The 12,717-nt window shown below is 49.5% G+C and overlaps 1 protein-coding gene across 3 annotated transcripts in view; it reads right to left on the minus strand.

Moving 5' to 3' along the window:
* RAI1 (retinoic acid induced 1) overlaps positions 1 to 12,717 on the minus strand; it is a 212,955-nt gene that overhangs the window by 86,166 nt on the left and 114,072 nt on the right. The window lies entirely within an intron of this gene.

Raw genomic sequence — 12,717 nt, forward strand, 5'->3', positions numbered from 1 at the left:
AGCCTGTGCTGAAATGTTAAGACCCTTTTTCACCTAGCTTAGTGTCGTCTGACCGCCAGCGGATCGCCAGGATTTTAGGCAGGGAACATTTCCCTGGAATTGCCAGAGCATAGCCATTATATATAGTAGCCAATGATGGCCCTCTCCTCCCTGAATTTGTCCAGTCCTCTTTTAAAGCTGCCCAAGCTGGTGGCCAGCCCGGCCTACTGAGGCAGGGAGTTCCATAGTTTCACTCTGAGTGAAGAAGCGCTTTCTTCTATATCTGTCCAGAATCTCCCAACATTCAGCTTCTCTGGACATCCACGATTTCTGGACAATTTCCCTGCGGACGCATTGCCTGCCTGGCTCTTTCCTTCCTTTTGTAGGTCTTTTGGCTGCTCAACAGCCACTTTGACCTTTGCCTCATCTGGGAGGGAGCCCAATCCTGCCACTGTTTCCTGATCTCCCCCCTTCCCTCCCTGGGGCCAGCAGTAGGGCCTCCAACTCCCAACATGATCTGTGTACACTCCCCCCTGGCCTCCTCTGGCTGGTTTCCTCAAAGTTGTCCAACCAGACTAGCAAGCTGAACGAAGACCATGTCAAAATAAAACTCCCCCCTCTTTTTTTCTTAAAAAAATAAATATCTATTATAGCAACCCAACAGCAGACACTCAGGAATCTGCAATGTGAGTAAATAAGGCTTGTCTACCAAGCCGAAGAGGACGCGGGTGGCGCTGTGGGTTAAACCACGGAGCCTAGGACTGGCCGATCAGAAGGTTAGCGGTTCGAATCCCTGCGACGGGGTGAACTCCTGTTGCTCAGCCCCTGCTCCTGCCCACCTAGCAGTCAAAGTGCAAGTAGATCAACAGGTACCGCTCCGGCGGGAAGGTAAACGGTGTTTCCATGCGCTGCTCTGGTTCGCCAGAAGTGGCTTAGTCATTCTGGCCACATGACCCAGAAGCTGTACGCCGGCTCCCTCGGCCAATAAAGCGAGATGAGCACCACAACCCCAGAGTCGGCCACAACTGGACCTAATGCTCAGGGGTCCCTTTACATTTACCTTTACCTTGCCGAAGGCAGCTGTGATGTTTGGTGATACAGTACCCTTACGCACATGTGTCTGCACACAGAGGGAGACTTTTGCCTTCCTGCAAGGAGTTGAGCGCTGTATGTGCATATCTCGCTTCATTCCCACAACAACCCAGTGAGGTAGGTTTGGCCGAGAAATTGTGGCTGGCTGACAACCAACCCGGTGAGTTTCATGGGGTGCTTGAAGCTGGGTTCCCCCCATTGCAAGCCCACCATGCTCATCTGAAGCACCAAAATTTACTCCGACTTCATCCATCCTCACAAGGTGATGATTCTGGCTACTTCAATTCAGGGTGGATAAAAATCAATGCTGTTTTTTTTTTAAAGGATTTTTTTTTAAAAAATCAGATTTTTAAAATAAAACGCTTTGGGAGGAAAAATCTTTCTTAAAATAGTTTTCTATTTAAGTTACATTATAGTCCAAAGACTAATCATTGTTTTAAGTTTCTCATGTGTGCTTTTTTTTTTAATTGTTTAACCACATCAGTTAACAAACATGGATACATATGCTATAATGTTATTGCTTTAGTTAAATAAATTGTTTAAGGAAATGGATATTTTTCTCCTTCCAATAAAGTACAGCAGAAAAGTTGTCCAAATATAAACAGTTAACGTATTAAGCCTCAAAATAAGTCCATAATTATCTGTCTATGTATTTCTAATAGTATAACCAGATCAGTAATTTTTGATATAACTGTAAAAACTACTCTAAAAAATTCTTATTCCAAAAATGAGACCTTCCTCTGGTTGTAAATATTATTATTATACCAGTAAGAATGAGTCTTTCTGTAAAAAAAAGATTTAAATCAAGTCTTACTGACTAGTGATTTAAATCGTGATTTAAATCGATTTGATTTAAATCAAATCCACCGTGCTTCAATTCCTTGGACAAAAAACAATAAGATTAAGATAGGTCATGGGTCACCAACTTGGTGCCCACAGGTGCTCACAAAGGCCTTTCCTATCACCCTAGGGGTCCTATTGCTTCTCTGAAATTAGGAGCGAAATTAGGTAATGGAAGGTTTTCCCCCCAACTCTAAATTCACAGCATGGGGGCGATTGCAGGGGGGGGGTTGCCAATGGGGAGGGTTAGGTTTGGGGCAAGCATGTGTAGGCCACAACAGTTTCTCTGGCTTTCAAATGTGACCATGGGTTAAAAAGGATGAGCGAACCCTCAGACAGGAAAACATTCTACAGGGTGAAGATAAGACATAGCATTCTTAAAGCAAGTGAGGCTGGTTTGAAAGCATTCTCTTGGCATTCTCTCCCTCCCAGAGCGAACGAGATCTGAAAAACGGATCCTGCAAATTTGCAGTGTGGTCAGTTTGAACCAAGGAAGGATGGAAGATGCCCATTGGCTAGTGCCTGGGACGTCACCAGTTCATTCTTCCTGGTACAGTGGTACCTTGGGTTAAGTACTTAATTTGTTCCGGAGGTCCGTACTTAACCTGAAACTGTTCTTAACCTGAAGCACCACTTTAGCTAATGGGGCCTCCTGCTGCTGCTGCGCCGCCGGAGCACAATTTCTGTTCTCATCCTGAAGCAAAGTTCTTAACCTGAAGTACTATTTCTGGGTCAGTGGAGTCTGTAACCTGAAGCGTATGTAACCCGAGGTACCACTGTACTTAGAACATTTGTACAAGATAGATAGATGATAGATAGATGATAGATAGATGATAGATAGATGATAGATAGATGATGATAGATGATGATAGATAGATAGATAGATAGATAGATAGATAGATAGATAGATAGATATGGTTATACAGTACTTTACAAATGAACCAATTGTGGGAGGTGGGGAAAGGAGTGAACAGATTGTTAGTTGACCAGGCATGCAACTTGCTGGAAAATAACGCTAGTTGCCAAGGCAGACTTTCACTTCCTGGGACCACTCGCAAAACCTTTGATGGTTTTGCTCTGAAAATCTTACGCTTGTCTTTTAGGGAAGAGACGAGGAGCTATGTGGAACCCGGAAACACCCACCCCACGCCACCTCTGGAAACCCAGACTCTCTGAGAAACCCCCCAACGCTTTTTCCAGGTACCTCGGCAGGTGGACTGGCCCATTCCACACCTGACCAGCGATTCCGCATCTGCACTTTGATCGCGGAATCCCACTTGTGCTTCCCGATTCTAACACAGCGGGCTGCGTGAGAGATCACCAGACCAGAGTCACGTGGTACGCAGGTTGTCGAGGGGCAGCCGCCCCCCCCCCACCAAAAAGGATGTTCAACACACCTTTAAATCACACGACTTCCCTAAATAACCTTGGGAGCTGCCGCTTCCCCCTCACAGAGCCGTAATTTCCCAGCGCTCTGAACGAACGACAGCTCCCAGAATCCTCTGGGGAAAGCCACGTGCCTGAAAGGCGCACTGATTGTGCTTTTGATGCGCACGGTGCAGATGCGCCCAAGGTGTGCAGAGAACTGGATGGGCGGGGGAAGGGAAGCGCCCCCCCCCGGTTGGCACGATGCCTGACCACAACCTTCCCCACCCGCCCAGCTGCTTCTTCCAGGGGAATGTGGGCCCCTCCCTCTTATCGCCTCTCTTCTGCTTTTGCAGCAGTGGCAATGAATGCGGGCACATACCTCTCTCCCCTCCACCGCGCGGGCTCCGTGTTTGCTCTTCCCTTCCTCGGCTGTGATTGATTAAAGGATCAGGGACATCTGAGAGCGGAGGCAGAGGCGGGACTGGCTCCCTTTAGACTTGAAGAGCTGCCGTGACGGCTGCTCCAACGCCTGCCGCTGGCTGTCAGTCCGCTTTTAATCAAGGTTTGCTTATATCCGCAAAGGCCTTTCCCAGAGGGAGGGGAGGGGAGGGGGGACGGTGGTGGCGGGACGGGCGGGCTGGAGGGGGGGCAGGAGTGCATTAGCATGCTAGCCTCCCCCCCTTTGTTTATCACGAGGGCCAAGCCGTCTTTTGAAATTGCAAAGGATGTGCAAAGGTGCGATGGCCAACAGAAGTGTTCCTCCGGTCGAGGGGGCAAGCGCCTGCAATCTTATTCATTCTTACTACATCGACTACGTCTCTTGATGACATTTCTAACCTGCTTTCCCTCCAAGCACCTCAAGGTAGCCTACAAGGTTCTCCACACACACCCCTCTCCGTTTCCATCCTCACAACAACCCGGTCAGGTAGGCTAGGCTGAGAGAGACGGCGGCTGACTTCCAAGGTCACCCAGAATTTGAACCCTGGCCTCCCAGGCCCTAGCCCGGCACTCTAACCACTGCACCACGCTGCCTCTTTAGGCCAGATTGCCGCAAGCACAACACAAGCCCATGTGATGCTCCCTGCCCAAATACCAAGGTTACATTCTTTGGTGCAAGAGATCTGCTGTTAACTTATGTCGTTTCCGTGCATTATGATGGTTAGGGGGATCTAACCGTTTGAGCAGGGGCCATAGCTCAGCAACTCAGTGGCTGTCCAATGTTCCCATAGAGGTTCCTACATTTAAGGAATGAGCCACAAGGTCGAGGGCAGAGCACATGTGTTGCTGCGTCCAATCTTAGGCATGTCCAGTCAAGAACCTAAGGAGAGGCTACAGCTGGATTGAGCCAATGGCCCACCTATCAACAACCAGATGCCTATGGGAAGCCAGCAGGCGGGATTCGAAAACAAGAGCAACTCTCCCCTCCTATGTTTTCCAGCAACTTGTACAGTCATACCTCATGTTACGTCCGGCTTCCAAAAAAATATTAAAATACTGTGATACATCAAACATTAAAGGCTTCCCTAAACAGGGCTGCCTTCAGATGTCTTTCAAATGTCATATAGTTGTTTATTTCTTTGACATCTGTTGGGAGGGCGTTCCACAGGGCGGGTGCCACCACCGAGAAGGCCCTCTGCCTGGTTCCCTGTAACTTGGCTTCTCGCAGTGAGGGAACTGCCAGAAGGGCCTTGGCACTGGACCTCAGCATCCGGGCAGAACGATGGGGGTGGAGACGCTCCTTCAGGTATACTGGACCGAGGCCGTTTAGGGCTTTCAAGGTCAGCACCAACACATTGAATTGTGCTCGGAAACGTACTGGGAGCCAATGTAGGTCTTTCAAGACCGGATTTGACCTGTGCCTCCATGGACAGCTGCGAGTCCAAAATGACTCCCAGGCTGCGCACCTGGTCCTCCAGGGGCACAGTTACCCCATTCAGGACCAGGGAGTCCTCCACACCTGACCGCCTCCTGTCTCCCAAAAACAGTACTTCTGTCTTGTCAGGATTCAACCTCAATCTGCTAGTTGCCTGTTGTTCTCAAGCGGAGAGGATTCCCTCCCACCCCAACCACATTCCAGGATTTTGGGGAGGGTGGACACAGAAGATATTAAACCTAGGGATCACATGGCCATGCCAGACTCTGCCACAGAGACCTGCGTTTGCTGGCCTTCTCAATGGTCTTTCCGCACAAACGTTGAAAACAACCAGGCTTCTAGAGTCCCATAAAATCATGGAAGGGACCACGAGGGTCATCTAGTCCAACCCCTGCAACGCAGGAATCGTTTGCCCAACGTGGGGCTCGAACCCACAATCTTGAGAATAAGAATATCATGCTCTACCGACTGAGCTAGTGCTTGGCTTTTGAAAAGCAAGCTTCTGAGCCTTTGCTACGGCTGTGAAGGTTGGCTCTGAAGGAGGTGGGCAACGCTCAGGGAAATCTGAGATGCGGTGGCAGAAGGGTGGTGAACCTTTTTCAGGGCAACCTTCTGGGGGCCGCATGCCAGTAGAGGGCAGGGCCAGAGGGGAAAGTAGGCAGAGCACCAAATGCAGATTTTTACCTGAGTGCAGCAGACCAGTATCTACACGAGCTCACACACTTCTCCCCTTCCTGGTGGCATCAGAGTTCAAAGGCACATCCCAGCCTGGCAAGAGCACTGAAGGAGACCTGGGGATACTTCCAAGGGCCAGACAGAGCGGCCTGGGGGCCACATTCTGCCCCCGGTTCTAAGATTCCCTACTCCTTCTGCAATGCGCAGCTGACTTATCGAGTGTAGGCAGATGCAATATAGAAGAAGGACACCCTAGCAGGTTTTTCACCTGCAGCATAAAGTCACCTGCTTCTTCCAAGCTCCATAATCTGCAGGTGACGAACGCTCACACACACCGGCAAAACTGTTTCATCCACCTGCCCCAGACTTCTTTTTATTTCAAAAGAGCCGCACTTCTATCCTGTGGTGCCAACTTCAATAAAATATTGGGGGGGGGGGCCCTACCGTGCTGCCCCCCGCCGAAAGGACAGACAGAGTCCAGAGCCAAGCAAGCAGAGCCCAGAGTGAGGCCCCCAGACCCGGACATTTTGTAAGCGACTATTTTTATTCCTGTGTTAGGCATTCCGACTCAGCGTCAGGAAGAATTTTCTGATGGTCAGGGCTGTTCAGCAGTGGAATGGACTCCCACAAGAGGCGATGGGACTCTCCTTCACCAGAGGCTTTCAAGCAGAGATTGGGTGGCTGCCTGCTGAGGGTTCTTTTAGCTGTGATTCATACATTGTAGGGGCCTGGAATAGATGAGGTTGAAGGATGGATGGCGGCTAACAGATTGAGGTTGAATCCTGACAAGACAGAAGTACAGGGGCGGGCTGGTGTGGAGGACTCCCTGGTCCTGAATGGGGTAACTGTGCCCCTGAAGGACCAGGTGCGCAGCCTGGGAGTCATTTTGGACTCACAGCTGTCCATGGAGGCGCAGGTCAATTCTGTGTCCAGGGCAGCTGTCTACCAGCTCCATCTGGTATGCAGGCTGAGACCCTACCTGCCTGTGGAATGTCTTGCCAGAGTGGTGCATGCTGTGGTTAACTCCCACTTGGACTACTGCAATGCACTCTACGTGGAGCTACCTTTGAAGGTGACCCGAAAACTACAACTAATCCAGAATGTGGCAGCTAAAATGGTGACTGGGAGTGGCCGCCGAGACCATATAACACTGGTCTTGAAAGACCTACATTGGCTCCCAGTACATTTCCGAGCACAATTCAAAGTGTTGGTGCTGACCTTTAAAGCCCTAAACGGCCTTGGTCCAGTATACCTGAAGGAGCGTCTCCACCTCCATCGTTTGGCCCAGTGCCAAGGGCCTTCTGGCATTCCCTCACTGCGAGAAGCCAAGTTACAGGGAACCAGGCAGAGGGTCTTCTCGGTAGTGGCACCCACCCTGTGGAATGCTCTCCAACCAGATGTCAAAGAGAAAAACAACTACCAGACTTTTAGAAGACATCTGAAGGCAGGCCTGTTTAGCAAAGCTTTTAATGTTTAATAGGTTATAGTATTTTAATATTTTGTTGGAAGCCACCCAGAGTGGCTGGAGAAACCCAGCCAGATGGGTGGGGGTATAAATAAATTATATTATTATTATTATTATTATTATTATTATTATTATTATTATTATTATTATTATTACCCTTGGGGTCCCTTCCAGCTCTACTATTCTATGACTCTCTCTCCTGTTTAGTTTTAAGCTGCTAAAATTAGGTTGGTTTATTTTTAGTTTTTTACAAACTTGGGTTTTGGGGCATTTATTTATTGATGATATTATTTCTAATTGTTTCTAACACACACGCACGTGCCATCTCTGGTGGGCCCTGGGTGCTGAGGCAGCCACAAAATTGTCACTGTGTGTGCCCAGCCAGGCCACCCAACGCATTGCATGTGTGATGTCACCTGACGCAAAGAGGCCCGACGGAGCTCGTTGCAACTGCGGGAGAGTGCAACGGAGCTTGTTATGCTGTGTGACGTCATGCGCACGATGTGCATAGCACCACACACAGGTTGGGCGCCCCCGATGTGGGATGGGACCCAGCGCACCTGTGCACGTATACAGTGGTACCTGGGGTTAAGTACTTAATTCGTTCTGGAGGTCTGTTCTTAAGCTGAAACTGTTCTTAACCTGAAGCACCACTTTAGCTAATGGGGCCTCCTGCTGCTGCTGTGCCGCCAGAGCACAATTTCTGTTCTCATCCTGAAGCAAAGTTCTTAACCTGAAGTACTATTTCTGGGTTAGCAGAGTCTGTAACCTGAAGCGTATGTAACCTGAAGCGTCTGTAATCTGAAGCACATGTAACCCAAGGTGCCACTGTATACTGAATTGTTATACTTGCCCACTTGATGTGCTGTGAGCCACATTGGGCACAATTTAGTTGGAAAGCGGCATACAAATAAACAGATGATGATGAGGCTGAGGCTGAGCTTGGTGGGGCCAGCTCCCTTGCACCCTTGGCAAGGAGATGTATCGGCACTTCCAAAGCCAGGAGAGACCATGGACCAGAATCTCAAATAGTTTGCTTTTTGTCTGCTGGGTAAGGAGCCCCACAAGGCTGCTTCAACAGCCCACGCCGGTGACTGGATCATAGCTGTCAACTCTCTTTTTTAAAGGGAAATTCCCTTATTCCGAATAGGATTCCTCGCAAGAAAAGGGAAAAGTTGACAGCTATGGACCGGATCCATCTCCCTGCCTCGCCCAGCTGCCCAGAACAGCAGAGAATCATAGAATCATAGAATCATAGAGTTGGAAGAGACCACAAGGGCCATCGAGTCCAACCCCCTGCCAAGCAGGAAACCACACTCCTTGGCAGCAAATTCCACTGTCGAACAGCTCTTACTGTCAGGAAGTTCTTCCTAATGTTTAGGTGGAATCTTCTTTCTTGTAGTTTGGATCCATTGCTCCGTGTCCGCTTCTCTGGAGCAGCAGAAAACAACCTTTCTCCCTCCTCTATATGACTTCCTTTTATATATTTGAACATGGCTATCATATCACCCCTTAACCTCCTCTTCTCCAGGCTAAACATGCCCAGGGTGCAAGTGGATGGGCAGACAGGCTCCGAGCCACAGTATGGAGAAATGTTTTTTGAGCTGCCCTGGGCCTGCACCCTTGGCAGGGGCCAACCTTGCCAGCCCCTATGTACACCCCTCGATGAGGCAGTGCCCCGTTTGCCCTAATGGGCCAGCCCAGATCCCCCAGATCTGCCCTCCCCCACCTCCCTTCCCCGCCAGCCCTCTTTCCTCCAGCTTCCTCCGCCCGTGCTGGCATGGGCTGGCACTTCCATCACGACTGCTTGGGGCTGCTCATTCAGCAGCCAAGCACAGCTGCCTGCTGCCTCGCGCCAAAGCAGGTCTCCTGCCTGCCCGCCCCTCCCCTGTCAGCTGCTGTAACTACGCAGCAAGCTGACACCCCAGGGAGGCTCCGGGAAGCCAGGTAAATTGGATGCGTGAAACCCGGGGAGGAGGAGGAGGTATGGGGGGGGGGGGGAGCTTGTTGCTGGCTTCTGCCTCTGTGGGTGGAATGTGTCAGAATCCATGATGTTCCCAGCAAGGGGCCACTAGAGCTGACATTCCTTCTATCCCCCTCCTCTCCCTGCCTCTCACACACGCACGCGCACACACAGACACAAGCTGGCTGGTTGGCTGGCTGGCTCAACGGCTGTTTAGTTACCTGCAGCTTTGGAAAGTTCCCATCACACCCACGGGGCGCCTCATGCGCAGCCTGCCATTAATAGCTCCCTTTATGGGTTCTGCATAGGAGCAATCCGGCAGCCAGCTCCCTCCGTGACGCTCCGCTGCGCCGTTTCAGCATCAAATCGGCTGCCCCTCACTTCCCGTATCCAGCAGAAAGGATGGGCTGCTGTGAAGGTCCGAGGACCAAACCCTGGCCCCCAGAGGATCACCACCTGGCCCCTGGATCCCAAAGAGGCTCCTAAGTCATCGCTTGCCTTATTCCATGCAAGCCAAAATGCCAAGGGCACGTCAAAGCAACCTCTTACTCAGATGCAAGTCAGCGTAGAGGTTAAAGGGCTCAGAAGCATATAGGTTGCCAGAAGCGGAGTACAGAAGTTTCTAATAATAATAATAATAATAATAATAATAATAATAATAATAATAATTCTAGATGAAATAAATGCATTTCCACCCACACTTGGTAAGACACAGGCAAAGGGCTCTGGGAACCACTGTCCTCCTTTCTTGCAGGACACAGGCAAAAAACTCTTTAAACCACCACTATCATTCTCCCACAAAAGCTGAGACACAGGCAAAGGGCTCTTTAAGTCACCACCCTCCTTTCCTCAAACTGAGACACAGGCAAAGGGCTCCGTAAACTACCACCCTCTTTCTCTGACACAAGATGAGACAGAGGCAAAATGTTCTTTGGGACTCTGTTCCCTTTCTCCCATGTAAACCAATTCATGGCCAAAGGGCTCTTTAAGTGACGCCCATGCAAGCAAAGACAAAGGGCTCTTTAAGTCAGCGCCTCCTTTAAGCCACTCGAGCTGCAAGACAGGTAAAGGGCTTTTAAAGCTATTACTCCCCTTCTCCCATCCAAACAAAGATACAGGCAAAGGGCTCTGTGAGCCCCTGGCCCCTTTCTTCCAAAGATGTTGATACATTGGGAAAGGGCTTCTTAATGCAAGCCAACAGATAAGCAAAGGCATCTTTATCTCCCCTTGCTCCCAGACAGGGGCAAAGGACTCCTTAGGCCACTGCCTCTTTTCTCCTCCATAAGCCAAGAAACTAGTAAAGGGCTCTTTAAGCCACCTCTCCCATCTGCCCCAGTGTGAACAGCAACCGAGGGGGAGTCAGAATTCACTTTTTTTGTCCTTGAGGCTAGGGATGTCGAATAATTCCAACAGAAACAGGAGCAAAATTTGCCCATTTTCATTCATTCGTCCCATGTCCCGAACAAAAATAAGTCCAGCGAATACGATCGGTATTGATTACACGATTGTCCTCCTTCCTCTTGCGTTGCGTTTCTTTGGCACTTAGATGAATGAAGCAGAACAACCTAACCACAACGTAATTTACATATTGAATTGTGTAAATTATGTAAGTTATGGACAACTAGATGAATAAAGAAGCCAAACACACCTGCCCTGAAGTCGAACTACAGTGGAACCATCTCTCACCCCAATCTACTTCACAGGGTTGTTGTGAGGATAAAATGGGGAGGATCAGAACTGTAACTCCTTGGAGGAAAGGTGGAATATAAATGTAATAACAAGAATAACAAGAATTGTAGAGTTGGAAGGGACCCCTGAGGGTCATCTAGTCCAACCCCCTGCAATGCAAGAATCTCAGCTAAAGCATCCATGACAGGTGGCCATCCAACCTCTGCTTTAAAAGGAAGGAGAGTCCACCACCTCCCGAGGGAGACCATTCCTCTATCAAACAGCTCTTACTGTTAGAAAGTTCTTCCTGATGTTTAGTGGGAATCTCCTTCCTTGTAACTTGAAGCCACTAGTTCCGGTCGTACCCTCCGGAGAAGGAGAAAACAAGCTTGCTTCCTCTTCCATGTGACAACCCTTGAGATATTTTAAGATGGCTATCAGAAGAAGAAGATGAAGGGACAAATTCTGGTCCAAACCAACTGTAATACAGAAGGTTCACCACCAGACACCCCAAAGTTTTGATCTGGACTAAAAAGCAGGTGACAGCAGTCACAAAATTAAAAGACTCCTGCTTCTTGGGAGAAAAGCAATGACAAACCTAGACAGCATCTTAAAAAGCAGAGACATCGCCTTGCCAACAAAGGTTCATATTGTTAAAGCTATGGTTTTCCCAGTAGTGATGTATGGAAGAATTGATGCTTTTGAATTATGGTGCTGGAGGAGACTCTTGAGAGTCCCATGGACTGCAAGAAGATCAAACCTCTCCATTCTGAAGGAAATCAGCCCTGAGTGCTCACTGGAAGGACAGATCCTGAAGCTGAGGCTCCAATACTTTGGCCACCTCATGAGAAGAGAAGACTCCCTGGAAAAGACCCTGATGCTGGGAAAGATGGAGGGCACAAGGAGAAGGGGACGACAGAGGACGAGATGGTTGGACAGTGTTCTTGAAGTTACCAGCATGAGTTTGACCAAACTGCGGGAGGCAGTGGAAGACAGGAGTGCCTGGCGTGCTCTGGTCCAGGGGGTCGCGAAGAGTCGGACACGACTAAACAACAAAAAAAGCAGGCTCAGATTTGGACCACAGCAGTGTTGCTGGGGCAATCTGCATCATATTCCTAAACACAAATCCTTGAAACTCGAGTAGCCCATTGGAGGAATAAATCAGATTTCTGGCTCTCTGAATGTAACTACTGCTGTTATTTAAACTGGGGGAAATGTAGGATGTGGGGCTGTAATGGGCCTTTAGCTCCTGGAGATGCTTCTGACTTTCCCCATCCATAGGTTTCAAATGCATGCGAGCATCTGTCTGAACAGAGACCAACTGCATTCCTTGGAGCGTGGGAATAGCTGGCGGGGAGGATGTGATGCATGGGTGGGAGGCACAGCGGGGGACGGCCCTGGAAGCTTGGCAGGACTTTACGGAGGTTGCAAAGTCGAGGTGTTTGTTTGGAAGCGGCGGAGGGGGGTGCCGTCCACATCTGGCCACCATCACAGTGCAAAGATGTGCAATTGTGGCCACTTCCCAGCTGTGCGAGTTTTCAGAATGTGCAAGGAAAGCACTCCTTTCCACGGGGGGGGGGGGGGGGGGGCAGCCAACCTTTTCCAGGAACACTTGGCTTTTGAGAGAGCGCTGTGGGCGCCAGTCCTTCTGATCACTTCTCTGCCCAGTCCTCCGGATCAGTCCGGCCCACACAGAGATACAGAGAGAAAGAAAGTGTGTGTCTGTTAACTAGGCAAAACTATGTACGAAGTTGTGTATATCAGGAGATGCGCGTGGATTGCTATTTTTAAAAA

The sequence above is a fragment of the Podarcis muralis genome, chromosome 14 (assembly GCF_964188315.1).
Source record: "Podarcis muralis chromosome 14, rPodMur119.hap1.1, whole genome shotgun sequence".
In the NCBI taxonomy this organism is placed as follows: Eukaryota; Metazoa; Chordata; class Lepidosauria; order Squamata; family Lacertidae; genus Podarcis; species Podarcis muralis.